The sequence below is a fragment of the Canis lupus genome, chromosome 12, assembly GCF_011100685.1.
Source record: "Canis lupus familiaris isolate Mischka breed German Shepherd chromosome 12, alternate assembly UU_Cfam_GSD_1.0, whole genome shotgun sequence".
Lineage (NCBI taxonomy): Eukaryota > Metazoa > Chordata > Mammalia > Carnivora > Canidae > Canis > Canis lupus.
The window spans coordinates 44,044,444-44,057,133 of NC_049233.1; the positions used below are offsets into that span (position 1 = coordinate 44,044,444).

Sequence of the window (12,690 nt, forward strand, 5' to 3'; positions counted from 1 at the left end):
TACTTATTTATATCTATAAATGCTGTGTAGCATATAGATTTCCTTTACAATGCCCTGATTCTTTTCCTTCTTTTCAACCTAGTTGGTTCATTCCTCCAACTCTTTTATTGAAAGCTCACAAAGTCCCAATTGATTACATGATACATAGAATAAAATGTAAAATAGGGGCACCTGGGTGCTTCAGTGGTTGAGTGTCTGCCTTTTGCTCAGGTCGTGATCCCAGGGTCCTGGGATCGAGTCCCACATCAGGCTCCCTGCAGGGAGCCTGCTTCTCCCTCTGCCTGTGTCTCTGCCTCTCTTTCTGTGTGTCATGAATAAATAAATAAAATATTTTTTAAAAAATAAAATAAAATGTAAAATAATATTACATTTAAAACAAACTTCTGGGATTCAGGTGTTCAAAAAAGTATTGTTCTTCAAAATAGCCATACTGCTTGAGAAATTTTGCACATATTCCTAACATTGCTGCCAAAAATTGAAATGTATTATTCCAATTCTCTTTTGGAATTATTTCTTGTTCACTTTAGGTAAGCAGTAGAGCACAGCCATTTGAGAGTATGACATCCACAGGTACCAGGGGTTAGGAATTCAACATATCTTTGGGGAGTCACAATTTTATACAAAATGAGCATGAAGTCAGACTACTGTTTGTTTTTTTTAAGATTTATTTACTTATTTATGGAGACACAGAGAGAGAGAGAGAGGCAAAGACACAGGCAGAGGGAGAAGCAGGCTCCATGCAGGAAGCCTGACATGGGACTCTATCCCGGGTCTCCAGGATCACACCCTGGGCTACAGGCGGCGCTAAACAGCTGCGCCACCGGGGCTGCCCCAGACTGCTGTTTGAATCTTGAGCTACCACTTCCTACTTCTGTGACTGGGAAACTTATTCTCTCAGGGCCTCAGTTTTTCCATCTGAAAAATGGAAATAATAGTATCTGCCTTTTGGAGTTGCTATGAGCATTAAACAAGATGTTTTTTGTGTATTTAGGGCAGCCCAGGTGGCTCAGCAGTTTAGTGCCGCCTTCAGCCCAGGGCATGATCCTGGAGACCCAGGATTGAGTCCCATGTCAGGCTCCCTACACGGAGCCTGCTTCTCCTTCTGCTTGTGTCTCTGCCTCTCTCTCTGTCTCTCATGAATAAATAAATAAAATCATAAAATGAAATAAAATAAAATAAAATAAATAAAATAAAAATATTTGTGTATTTATTTATTCAAAAAATATTTATTGATCATTTACTCCATACCAGGCTCCAGTGTAGGCCCTGGAAAAACAGTAATAAATAATACAAAATCTGTGGCCTCTGAAAATTATATTCAATTGACACAACAAACAAGCTATATATCACATCATATATTATACAATAAATGTATAGTACTTAGAAAAATGCCTGTCACATAGTTAACACTCATCAAATCTTATCCTTTTTCTTCAAGATCCAATATTGAATATCATCTTATGAGGCCATTCCCCATTCCCTCGCATATAGTTATTTGTACCTTAGTTTATTCAAAATGTTTATTGAACACTTACTAAATACTAAGCCTCAGACTAGGCACTAGTATACAGAGATAGACTTGTGAAGAGAAACAGCTAATACACAAGTAACGAAGTTAATAATTATAAAATATGAAGTGTGAAAGAAATCAGCATTCACTTCAGCAATCAGTAACATGAACACTAGTTTTAAATATTTCTAATGTTTTTCAACTGTATTTTTCATAATACTTGACATGCTTTTTATTTAAGTACTTGAGAATATTTCTGAATGATAGAAGTATTTCTTCCACTGTAGCTACAGATAACATCAATAAGGCTTCAGTTACCTGTGTATTGCAGATTTGTCCCCAGTGCGGATATTTCCAGAAATATTTCATCGACTGTGAAAGGGAAAACACACAATTATACAAGTAATAGCTAATGTTCCTGTCAAAGAGGTATTAAAAGTAGTAATTTTGGGGGCGCCTGACTCAGTCGGTTGAGCATCCAGCTCTTGGGGATGGCTCAGGTCATGATCTCAGGGTCATGGGATTGAGCCCCACTTCAGCTGTGTGCTGAGTGTGAAGCCTGCTTTGAGATTCTCTCTCCCTCTGCCCCTCCCACTCCTCATGTGTACAGGTGCATGGATGCACGCGCACACACACACAGACACACTCTTTCCTTAAAAAAAAATTAGTGGTAGTTTGGAATATAGTCATCGAGACTCTGGAACCAGATTTCATAGACTTCTATTCCAGCTTCACCACTTCCAGCTTGTGTGCCCTTACTCACTACCTCCCTTTGTCTCCTCGGATGATTTATCTTCGCTATCAGTAACACTCTGTGAATATTTCTCAAGTGAAAGTAAACAAGATAAATCAGGCACACTATATACTTAGCTTGAACTTTTAAAAACAAAACACTATCCATTCATTATCACTAGAAGAAATTAAGTGTCCTAAGAATGATTTTTACTTAGAATTTCAGCAAATAGGTGTTTTGGCAGAATTGAGACTTAACAGGTATTAATACTAATCCTGGAGTATTAACTAATGCACTAGATTCTTCTGTGTATTTTTTGCTCTCATAACTAAATAAATATTATTTGAAATTGCCTATTTTGTTTAAATTTCATGTTTTTAAATTTGTAAATGAAGGTGCTTGAAAATAGGGCTGAATCCATGAAAGCTTTTTAAATTTTTGTTTATCCCCGATATCATCACAGTATAGCTTCCGTAGATTAACTCTCTATGTATTGCATGTGAAGCTCACCACTCTATTGCCCGTCGTTCCTGTACCAGTCCAAACCTCTTCCTTAGTTTGAGGAGTGGTAGAGCTGTTCAGTTCTATAAGAAGCAAAGAAATGACATTACTAAAAATTTGGAAAAGCTCGTAGGGTATCCCAGTAGGGTATTGGTATGTAACATGCTACTCCAAAATTCAGTAGTGTGAAATGATAACTATTTTGTGATCTCTCACAGGTTCTGCAAATTCAGAATTTGTGAAGGGCTTAGCTGGTTAGTGCTGGCTCAGCATCTCTCCTGTGATTGCAGTTAAACAGGAGCTGGGACTGGGAAGAGGGAACCCTGGAGCAGCTGGGGCCTGTGCAGGCACCTCTCTCTCTCGTCCTCCCGTTTCATGTAATCTCGGGCTCTCCATGTGAGTCTCTCACTGCGAGCTGGCCTGAGTTCCTCACACAACAGCATGGCCACCACAGGACAGTCAAGCTGCTTACATGGAGCTTGAATTCTTCCAGAACAAGTATTTCAGGGAACAGGGTAGAAAGCACTTTTCATTTTGATTACCTAGACTTGGTAGTCACATAGTGTCACTTCTCCCATACTCTCTTGATCCAAACAGTCACAAAAACCAAAGAGGAGTTTGTGATAGGAGATGTGGTGCAAACATTTGGAAAATTGCATTTGCCACAGAGGATTGAAGAGATCTATTTACATTTACTCCCATCACTTTTTTAATATATATATCATTAGTTCATCTGAAATATGCTGTGGGTGATGCACTTGACATAGACAAATTATCAGCACCCGTGTAAAATTTGCAGGAGTAAAACAAGTTGAGAAAAACTTATTCCAGAAAAGCATTTAAGAGGATATTTCATAATTCAATTTAGATTCAGGCCCAATCACTTACTACATCTTTGGTGTATCAGATTTTAGAGTCACTGGTGATTCTGGATACAAAGAGATTTCCTTTTTTTTTTTTTTTTTTTAAAGATTTTATTATTCATGAGAGACAGAGAAAGAGGCAGAGGCACAGGCAGAGGGAGAAGCAGGCTCCATGCAGGAAGCCCAATGTGGGGTTCCACCCCAGGTCTCCAGGACCACACCCTGAGCAGAAGGCAGATGCTCAACAGCTGAGACACCCAGGCTTCCCACAAAGAGATTACTAAGTGCTTTCTAAATTGTTTTCAATGTGTTCTAACGTGGTATGTTTTCTTCTAATGCTTTGAAAAACAGCAATTCCTAGGAAAATATGTGCTAGTGCTCAGCCTGGACATTAAATCAGCCATAATACACCATTCTATGTTATCTTTACTGTCTTAAATAGTTAGGAGATTATTAAGTTAGGCTAGCTTCATAGACTGTTAACAAGGAGCAGTAAAAGAATTGTATATTAGAAACCAAAGGCATTTGGGTTTATTAGAACCATGTACTGATTTAGCTGTGGTAGAAATAGAATAGCATGTTAAAACTAATAATGGACCTTAAATACTGAATAGAGAATTCCTTTTTTTTTTGAGAATTCTTTTTTAATTTGAAAAAATATGCTCCAAAGTTATTGATGGTTTGTTTCATTTCATAGTTCTGTAGTGCTTGAAATTTGTATAAAGAGCATATATTACTTTCATATTCAGGAAAAAAAACTTAAAAGGTTGGAATATACCCAGGGGAGTCTGTAATTAAAGCAATACGCTATAAAATTTTAGGAACCTCAATTTTTTTCTTTCGTTCCAAAAGTAATTAGAGATAATGATTTGGCATCATACCTCATTACCTTTCTGCAATACGGATGCATTAAAATCTCTCACTGTTTGCCAGTAGGCACTGAAGCCAATAACATAATGTACCTGTGAGACAGAGAGGATAAATTTCATAATACTTGACTCTGCCAAACACCTTTGTAAATCCACCTTACTTTTCTTACTTCAAAAAAGCTGGACTTAAAAACAAACCAAAAAAAAAAAATCCTAAAGTTAAATAATCAAAGCTAAAAAGACTTGGTAGAAATGTACCCCTTTTTCATAACAACATACATTAAAATTTACCATTTAACTCTGCCTCACCTACAGAACAGATTTGCATGCAATGTAGTTAATAAATAATTTTGAAATATGATGTTAACAAGAATTCTCTAAATTGTGATATATGGCTTTTTACTTCTCAGTATCTGCTACATATTTTGAAATTTTTGATGTTATAATTAGAGAAAATAAATATTAAGTATGATTTATTTTCAATTAAAGTTTGTTTTTTGTTTTTTTAAAAAATATTTTATTTATTTACTTGAGAGAGAGAGAACACACAAGCGGGGGGAGAAGAGGGAGAAGCAGAAGCCCCTCTGAGCAAGGAGCCCAAAGCAGGGCTCCATCCCGGGCTCCCGGGATCATGACCTGAACCAAAGGCAGCCTCTTAACCAACCGACTGAGCCACCTAGGTGCCCTTCGAGTAAAGTTTCAATTGCAAAAAGATAATGTTTCAAAAAGTTACTTAAATTTCTCCTTGGAAGGAATAGCTAGTTATTGCCTTAGAATTACCATTAGTATCTGACACTATATTGAATTGTCTTCATATCTCAAATATTATAAAAATAACAAACAAAAAATCACACACATGAAAAGTTAGCCTTATGAAGTTGCTTTACGTGAGTGGAATTTTAAAAGATGGAATATTGTTTTTGAGATCAACTCAAAGTATAACGACCTTGTTAACCTGGAATCCATGGGCTGCATTTAGTGGTAAGTGTCTAGTGATCTGCCAAGAATACAAGTAAGCCAGCATTAGGTACCAACTATCATTCTGTAATGTCACCAGAAACTTGGCATTTCAAATCTAGTTCTAAGCTGAAGCTCCTAACCCAGTGGCAGAGCTCCAAGCCCTTTGGTTTATGTGAGAGGGAGAATACGTATATGAAAGGTTGTACTCAGGAGAGTTGTACAAGAGATTCATTCATGACAGATGAAGAGACTCGAGAGAAGGCACGTAGGCCTGAGGGGAAATTTGAGGACTGAAATAAATCTTGCCATAGTGGAAACAGCATGACCGAACCATTTTTTGGAACATATGGTACAATTTCTGAAGGGAAATTGGGAATCTTTGGGCAGGGGAAAAACATTATATGGATTTGATAGGAAAGTTATTCTAGGGTTTTGAAAACAACCAGTCTTTCCACACAAATATATGTAATCATTCAAGATTTCCCAATTCAAGAATTTATATTGACACAGGAAATATCCATGTAATTGTTTGTTTTCAGATTTGGAGATACATATTTGCTAGAACCATATGCAAAAAAAAGCTGGAGGAAGTAGTCAATCACTTGTCCTGCACCCCTCCTACCCTCATCTCTACCCACAGAGCATGTTTATCTTCTGTAGCTTAGTGAAGCTTCAAAGGTGGATTTTTCCTCACCTTACACTGTGGAGGCTGCTCTGTTCTGCAGTTAAAATGGGCTTGGAAGGGACTTAAGACCATTATTACATCCCCCCCCCCCCCAACACACACCTCTGCCATGGGCTTACTGTGATGGTAAATATGGGCCAGGCAGGAATGAACTTTTATCAGGTAAGCCAGAACCATACCAAGACAGGAATAATCTCCCACACTCTTCAGCTTTTTCCTTTCCTTTCTTCATGCTTTACTAAACCACTCTTGAGGCCCTGGAAAAAAACAAGGAGCAAGAAATTACTAGACCATGCTGAGCAAAAAGGGAGGAAACATTTAAAAAACACAGGCAAAGTTAAGAGCAAAACTATAAAAATCACTTGTGTTAAAAGGAGCGTATCAAAATGCTCTCAAGGCCTTAGAATGAAGTTCAGACCCAGCTCCAGGTCTGTCAGAGAATACAAGTCTGACGTTTTACTTATACAGAGACTCATACTTTGTCATACTTTGACTTGTTTGCCCGGTCTACAGAGAAACTGATATATAATTGTTGAAAATATATTACTTAATACAGATATTAAATTACTTGCACTGTTTTCTATCATTTTTCTTGCAATTCTTCTGAGGATATCTGTGGGGAGACACTAAGTCTATCTCATAAGGCTAAAATAGTTTTTTTATTCATAATATCTTTCTCCAATCTGTATATTTTCTTCATAAATAGATCCACAATAGAGAAAGTAAAAGGACATAAGAACAAAGCCCTATGAGTTGAGGATTCATAGCAATTTCTGAACAATTAAAAAGTGGCAGACAGTGGGCCACACTATACTAATTATTAATTCTCTGGTACCTAAAGATCCCACTTTTTCATATACCTCTCACACCTCCAAGAAGATAATGTATTACAAATTTTCTAGAATTAGCTGCTTTAAAATATGTATCAAACACAGAGGAGAGGAGCCTGGGTGGCCCAGTCAGTTAAATGTCCAATTCTTGATTTTGGCTCAGGTCATGATCTGAGTCGTGAGATCAGCCCCGTGTCAGGCTCCACATTTTCTGTGGGGCCTGCTTGAGATTCTCTCTCTTCCTCTCTTTCTGCCTCTCCCTGACCCTTGTGCAAGCCGTTTCTTTCTCTCTCTTAAAAAAAAAAAAAAAAAAAAATTATGACAGAGTGTTCCTGGCAGTAGATAAGGTAGTTCTTGATGTATTTGTTATCTACCAATATTTAAGAAATTACTACAAAACTGGCTAAAATAACAGCATTTTTATCTCATAGTTTTGTAGGTCAAGAATCCAAAGGCAGCTTTGCTGGTGCCCTGGCTCAGAGCCTCTCACAAGGATGTGGTCAAGGTAACAGCCAGGGCTGTTTTCATCTCTAGGCTTGACCCTGGGAGAATCAGATTCTAAGTTCACCAATGCTGGCAGGATTCAGTTTCAGTCTTGGTTGGCGCTGCTTGCTCTTTGAGTTCCTAGGGCAGAGCAACCTTAGCAGTTTGCTTTATCAGAACAGGCAAGCAAGAAGATCCAGAAGGAGAATACGAGCAAAATGGAAGGCAGTCTTCTATAACCTCATTTCAGAAGTGACATCACATCACTTTTGCCATATTCTGTTCTTCAGAAACAGGTCACTAGGTTTAGTCTACACTCAAATAGAGGAAATGGCATAAAACATGTAAATACCAGGAGGTAGGGATCTTTGGGAGACATTTCAGAGATTGCCTACCACCCCTGATGTGGAAAATTCTTTGTAACTCCAGAGGCTTTTTACATTGTAATACTTTTGAATAACCATTTCCAAAGGTTAGTGGGTTTTATTTGAATATAACATGGTCTGTTTTATACTTTAAAATGTAGAGAAAATGATTTTTTGCAATAATTTTTATATACATTTTTAAATAGTTCCCTAGTTTTCACATATTAGTGATATATCTGAACACTTAATAGATCTAAAACACTTTTTTTGGCTAAACAAAATTAAGGGGAGTCAGAAGGAGAAAAAAACAGATAAATTATATATATGTATGTATGTATTTTTGGAGGTGGCTCAGCAGTTGGGCAGCTGCCTTCGGCTCAGGTTGTGATCCCAGGATTTGGGATCCAGTCCCATATCGGGCTCCTGTGAAGAGCCTGCTTCTCCCTCTGCCTATGTCTCTGCCTCTTTCTCTTTGCGTCTCTCATGAATGAATAAATAAATAAATATTTTAAAAAATAAACTGTTTCATCAATGTAACTGCTGTAATATGACTGCAGGGAGCCTGATGCAGGACTCCATCCCAGGACCTCAGAATGACTTGAGCCAAAGGCAGACGTGCCCCTTCTCTTTCCTTCTTGATTGAGAACAGTTTGAGAGCAAGACCTACATTTCATTAATTTCTGAATCCCTAAGGCTTGGGGGCCCAGCAGGAGTTCGGTAAAAATTTGTGGAGACGCACCTGAAGGGAGGGGCTGCTGACAGGGGAAGGATTGCACATGACTTTCTCTAATTTCTGCCCTAGTGGGAAAATACAGAGTAGCATTTTTCTCCCTTGGGTTTCCGTCAAAATCAATGAGTGTCATTGATATGAGATCTGATACGATGTAAGAAATGTATTTATCAAGTCCAGATGCATTCTTTCCACCGAAAACTGGTTAGAAACACATTGCTGTGTTTTATTAACCAAAACTCCTTTATCTCCACCCTTTCCCTCTTCTCTGACCTGAACCTCTGTAGCAGTTACACCCATTGTGCTCTACCTCAGCTCTTGCCCTGAGATGAGCAAGTGATCTGGGTGCTAGAAAAAAGAGGACCATGTTATGAAGCGGATAACCCCTGCTTTTGCCTGTCTTACTGGCAAGTGTTAGGAAAAAAAACATACAGATTAAGTTTTAAGATAAATTTACAAAAATAGAATCTGATTCAAATGTCAGGTCTTCGGGGAAATAAAGAGAGATAAAAATTCAAATAGAACTGAACTTCTCAAGGTCAATGTGTTCTATGTGTATATTGTATCAAAACAATTACATCATGTAGCCGTTCTTCTCTGAATAAGGCCTAATATCTGCCCACACCCAGCAACATTTTTTTTTTAAATTCTAAATGTTTCACGAAGGCAAATTCTTTCCCACACTCAGAAATGTGTTCTTGGTCCTCTGAGTATTCGTTTTATGCCAAGTTTCAAAGTTTTAATTCTAAATTCTTTTGTTTAACTTTTTAAGCATATGCTATAGGAGAAGAGAACATTATTTTTTTTTCTGCTTGATTGACTCAAATAGTTAATTATTATTTCTAGAAATACTTGATAAAAGTACTTTTAAACCAGGAAGTAGAAGGAGAAATTCCACGAGACAATCTCATATTTTGAGAATACAACAAACAAGGAGGACATAGAATCAAGGGCCGTCTTCTTATGGATCATTATGTTGTTACCTTATTAATAAGTTATGAATATGTTACTATCACCCAGGAAGAGTTAGATTAAATTAACAACCCTAATAATAAATCAACAGCCCTGAATCAGCCTGAAGGGAAATCTCTAATTGAATGACAGAGGCCTCTATCATTGTCTATATTCTTTAACACTCAACCTTTTAGATGAAAATGTGAAGGCATAACTTTTAAAGTATAATGGTATATGTATTTTTTATAACTTTTCATTCTAATTTTAAAAATAGTTCATGCTTACTACAGATAGTTTAGAAAACATAGGATATTGTCCATAGTAATAGGACTTTTCTTTCCCATGGGTAATTTAGATTTCTTGAATAATTTAGCATGGCTCTGAAATAGTTTCGTATTTGCCAAAAATCTATTTTATAGGCCTAGCAACATATTAACTAAATTTATGAGTGACATGGGGATTTTAAAAGAATAGTTAATATGTAGAAGAGAGAACTAAGAATCAAAAACTCTCTGCAGGCTGGAAGAATTAGGTTGAAAAGAACAAGATAAACTGCAGCAAAATCAAATGTAAAGCTCTGGTACAGAAACAAGTGTGCATACATAGGAAGCAGGCAGTGTGTTCAAAGAAGAGTTCCTATGGAAAAGACCAGGCACTTCTAGTTGATGACAATTTAGTCAGTATTTTGCTTTAGTCACTACAAAAAATGCTAACGCAAGCTTATGTATCACTAGTGATGCACAGGTAATCCTGATGAAGGGAATCCATTTCACATGGTTTGGGCTACATCTAGAGAATTGTTTTCATTCTACGTGCACATTCAAAGATAGTGTTGATAAACCTGGAGTCTTCCCTATTAAATTTTTTTTTTTTAAATCACGTGATCTAAGAACAAGTTGGAGGGACTGGTGCTGTTTAACTTTAAAAAGAAAAATCTAAGGGAATACATACCAGCTGCCTTCAACAATTTTTCTTTAAAAGATTTTATTTACTTGAGAAAGAGAGAGTAAGTGAGAGAGAGAATGAGCAGGGGGAGGGGCAGAGGGAGAGGGAGAAGCAGACTCTCCTCTGAGCAGGGAGCCTGACCTGGGGCTGGATCCCAGCACCCTGGGACCATGACCTGAGCCAAAGGCAGACGCTTAACCAACTGAGCCACCCAGGTCTCCCTGCCTTTGAAAATTTGATAAGTTTTTTTCCTGGGCTGCTCCAGGGAGCATAATGAGGATCAAGGGTTAGAAATGTCATTCAGATTTCAGCATGAGATTTCCTCAGCAATGTTTTGTCTGAAGTAGCCACCCGGTAACAAGTATATTACCCTATTTTAATTTTCTGTATAATGGGTTATCACTATCTATTCACTTGATGTTTTTTCCCCCTGTAAACTTAATTCATTTACTTATTGTCTGTTGGTCTGTTTTCTTACTAGAATATAAATTCCTTGAGAATGAGGTTCCTTCTACCCTGTTCACAGTTCTATACAGTACATTGAACAGGGTTCCTATAACTGGTTTTTTAATGAATTAACTTATAGGGAGGCAGATTTGGGCTTACCAGAAAAAAAAAAAGGATTTTCTTTCTGTGGGAACAGAATAGTGTGGGAGGGGGGAGTGGCTATCAATCACTAAGCATATTCTACATTAACTAGTTTTCTCTTCATAGTTTATCATTAGCTACCTTTTGAGCACTTATATGCCAGAAATAGGCAATGGAGTCAAAGCTCAGAAAAAGTAACTTTGAGCTACCCCACATTGCTAGAACTGGGCTTATAATCCAGCCTGTTTCCAAATCCAGTGGGCTTTGTGCTATACCATAAAAAGAGCAAAATTTTTATGGAGATGAACTTCCCATCAAGGGTGCTAGCTAAGGTTAGATCGTCATCCATCAAGGGTGCTAAATTATGCCAGATAATGGATTCTTGAACTGAGTGAGATGTTGGACTAGACCCAACTCTAAGATTCTGTGATTCTATGATAGAATCAGCCCATTCATAATAGGAACTGATTCTGTAACAGGATTTCTTTATTTTGCAAATAACAAAGAAGAAAAGAAAACTTTTCTGAAAGTGTCACTGGGAACCCAAGAATGTGAACTTACACACTTGCTGAGACATTATCCCTTAATCCTAGCTGGATGCTGTGGAAAGTTCATGCAGAAATAGATTTGTGCTTCAAATGTAATCACTCCTATAATCTGCAGGTAAAAATTAAAACGTTGAAACTAAAATGGAAAGTTTTCAATAAAGGAAGTAAATTGTACGGTGATTAGGGTGATAATTGTTCCAGATGAATATCTAAGCAAAGCTCATTTCACAAACTATGAAAAGGGATCAAACAAAGAATAAAGAATATTGGCAATGTGCCAAGAGTCATTCTTGGAAAGAATTAGTCTGCCTATTACAGTATTAGCCATTATAGGATTAGCTGATACAAATCACTTCAAAATGAGAATACATTCTCTGGAAGCTACATATTACCTTACACCTTGAATATATTCAGAATCATTTTTTTTTAAATCGAATACTAAAGTTTCTTTTACAGGATCAATGTAAATCAGATACTGGTGAATAATTCATTAATCATAAATCTTTAACTCAGGTGTTTGAGAGGAGTTACGTTTTAGATCCATGAAGAAAAGATATTCTGCAAAGAGATTATCTTTGATACAGAGGTTAGCAATATATCAAGGCTTCCAAATGATCATAAGGAACTATGTGAGAGAAATTTTTGGAAGTGTTAAGCACTTCCCAACTTCCCAATTTTTGCTAGTTTTTTTGGTTTTGTTCTTTAATGCTTATAAATAAGGATATTCCTATAGAATGTACTTAAAATTCTATGCTGAGTACAGTAGCTAACCGTGAGAAACTAATATGCTTTTTAATTGATACAAAAATTAAAAGTGAAAGCAAGTTATGTATTTGTAGAATATAAAATATTAGTATGTTTAGTCAGTCATCACAACACAAAGGTGACTTTGTGGTATCCAAAAGAGTAATGAAATGGTTGTCAGTGAAAAAGTCAAACAAATTCAGGGCAAGGTAGATAGGAACTAAAAATATCTTTAAAAACAGGATTATGTTGGAGAGGATGTGGAGAAAGGGGAACCCTCTTGCCCTGTTGGTGGGAATGTGAACTGGTATGGTCACTCTGGAAAACTCTCTGGAGGTTTCCAATATAAATAAATAAATAAATAAATAAATGGATTAAAAGA

At 37.0% G+C, this 12,690-nt stretch overlaps 1 long non-coding RNA gene across 1 annotated transcript; it reads right to left on the bottom strand.

Moving 5' to 3' along the window:
* Positions 1-1,231: 1,231 nt before the first annotated feature.
* LOC119874209 lies at positions 1,232-7,127 on the bottom strand. The gene is made up of 5 exons (XR_005367973.1): positions 6,982-7,127; positions 6,301-6,378; positions 2,754-2,827; positions 1,829-1,882; positions 1,232-1,266 (listed from the first exon to the last, which is right to left on the bottom strand). It is a non-coding gene; the product is annotated as an uncharacterized LOC119874209 (long non-coding RNA).
* Between the last annotated feature and the right edge of the window lie 5,563 nt (positions 7,128-12,690).